This window comes from Aplidium turbinatum, chromosome 2 (assembly GCF_918807975.1).
Source record: "Aplidium turbinatum chromosome 2, kaAplTurb1.1, whole genome shotgun sequence".
Lineage (NCBI taxonomy): Eukaryota > Metazoa > Chordata > Ascidiacea > Aplousobranchia > Polyclinidae > Aplidium > Aplidium turbinatum.
The window spans coordinates 5,983,803-5,986,746 of record NC_137473.1 but is presented as its reverse complement, the minus strand read 5'-3'; positions in this window follow the sequence as shown (position 1 = coordinate 5,986,746).

Here is a 2,944-nt window from a genome sequence, read left to right as displayed (position 1 = left end):
TCCTAATACTGCTGTAATAATGGCAAATCTTTTAATAATTGCAAACGAAGGAGATATTTTGTAGTTTTGAACATATTCTCAAAGTGAGCAAGTGATCGTAATTGATGTCTTTGAAATTTTTGAATACGGCAGCCTAATTGAGACGAATCGAATTTTGGTTTGAATCTTTATTCTTAGACTGACAAAGCTTATGATAGGTTATTCCTGGTAGTTTCGCATACTTGTGGAGGCTTTGAACCACTGGTGCAGGATTTGTTATCGAGATTGACAGAGTGTTGTTGTCTTATTTGGTTGTCAAAGTGTTGTTGTCTATGAAGTATTTCATCCACTAGATGCCACTGAATGGAGATCAGTCCTTAAAGAGCCTTATTCAGGCGCATACCCGAAGAGTCAAACCAGCACCACTTGATCTTGAGGTTTCTACTCGCAGAAAGTCGAGTGCCCAACTCAGCTATCGGAGTGGATACGAGTTAGGTCTACATTGTCATCACCAGTGTGATCACATCAATTTAACAGACCGCAGATTTGACGCATGATTGCTCTTTCAATAATTTGTATTGATCAGCAATATTTTTACAACGAAAATATTTACACATGTCGCAACTACATGCTAAAGCTTTACAGTCTAATAAAAGTAGCCATTGATTGAATCAGTTTGTTCTGTCAAATAATGCAAAATCGAAAAAGGCCCACCAATTCAGTTTACGAAACTACAGCATACATCTTGTCTATCAACAGCTTTTACAATCTTGAATAAATCGACGCAAGGTTAATAAATGCAGCTACACAACAAGCTACGGAAAACATAGCCTAGGCCTACCTTAAGATTGAAAGCATTTTTTGAAACTTAACTCTGGCATTGTCATGTTTATCCTATCGAGGCTTGGTTGGTTTTAAATCTTTATCCTCGGACTGACAAAGCCTTGATAGGTTATTCCTGGTAGTTTCGCATACTTGTAGAGGCCTTTGACGCAGGGCCGGTTACTGAGATTGACAGAGTAAAGTTTCCGACTATTGAATTGTTGTTGTCGGAGAATTATTCCATCCTTACTTTGTATATAACTGTATAACTGGGGGCCTGCTTTGGAATTGGTAAGTACAAGTGTCAGCTGTATAGCCGAGTTGTGAGAGTCCTGGTAGCCTACTGGCACGGCACTCAAAAAGGCGCCGATTCGATACTGCTCAAGAGCATGCGGCTGTGTCTTTGGCAGAACACGTAAAGGCATGTCAGAAGATGGACACGAAGATTGGCTTCTTTGCTTTCCCGTCCACTTAATCTTGATCTTCAACCACCAGGCGTTAGACAATCTTCAGGCGTAAGCCTGGAAGCGATTCATAAAAGAAATGTGCATTTCAAGATTGAACTTGCTTAAGAAAAGCAGAAAAAAGTGGCATTGGACCGTATTAGTCTTCTGCACTGCTTGTCAAGCATAGAAAGTGGTGGATTTATTATTTACAAAACGAGATATTCCAGTCGTAGTGACGCCTGGTTGTGTACGCTGTGAACAATCAAGCGAATATAACGGGTTTTGATTGGCTCGTCAAAGTAGTTGACCACATACGTGTTGCCATCAAAGTTTCCTGAAAAAATCTAAAAAAAAAATCATATTAAGTGGCAAAAATTACTTAAATATAATTAATCACTAATATTGATTGACTGCAGAAATCTATGTCTTCAGACTGAGAAACCCTTCCTGAAGCTTATTTCATACATTTATTGACATATGCTCAGTTATTGAACGTGACAGTAACCTATACAGTAAGGGTCGGCAACCACCGGGCCGCAACCCGAGGAATTTATTACCCAGCCGCCGAGCAAAACCAAGACCAAATTGCTTCAAACTGTATTTAAGATGGCAGATAAAGATGCTGCATGCAAAGCAAACTGGAGGTGTTAGAGCGTCGAGAAGGTAACGTGAAATTTGACATTTCTCAAACATTAGCATAGATTTCGGAGGACAATGTGCCTGGGCCAGCAACATTCTTTCAACTAGTTTGTTATCACTTATCTTTGCTTTTACAAGAATTTGAGCGTTATTTCCCAAACGTAAAAAATTCAATTAATCATGTCTGTACAACAAGAGAATAAGCTGTGTGTTCAAAGGAATGTACTTCCTGGCTATCACCACAAGCTGAGAACTCACTAGTACTAGACCATCGAGCAATTGCGATAGCTCAGTTGGTTAGCGCATGACTTCGTGAACGAAGAAACTTCAAGATCAAGCGGCGCTGGTTCGACTTTTGGGGTGTGCGCTTGAGCAATGCACGTTAATTAAGGACTGCTCTCCATGCAATGGCATTTAATGAATCGAATAATTCTCCGGCAACAACACTTCAACAATCATAAATTTCATTCTGTCAAGTATGACAAACTTCCAGGATAAATATCTCAAAGAAGCTTTCCAGACTCCAGTCCGACTATAAAGATTCACTCAATCAATTCGCTAACCATAATGATGTAGGTTCCACGCTACCCATTACTTTAAATTACCATTAAACTCCCAACTAAAGACTATCCAAGCAAATACATGTTTCTCGGCACCCGATTGTTGCAAGCATTAAAAGCGATTGACAGACCATGGGCTCTCACGAAATGACTTGTAATATATTTGCATGCACCAAACATTTCTGTTTCATTGAAGGCCTGACTGCAAAATAATGTTTCGCTTAAAAACCGGTCCTGGAAGATTTGATTTGAATTTGTAATTTAGTAAGAGCTAAACAAGTCACTTTGAGTAGGTGAGCAGCCAATAGGAACGGTTCGGAATCTGATGATTCAGATGCCGGTGCCAACCTGAGTCAAGCTCCAGTTTATTTTATCTTTTGGAAGCTGACCAAAATTCCTTTGTTTAGAATTGTTCAATGCACAATCATAAATGTAGCTGTTTTAGAATTGAATATAAAAGCAACTCTTTGTTTACGACGTCCTTTTCAGGGTATACGA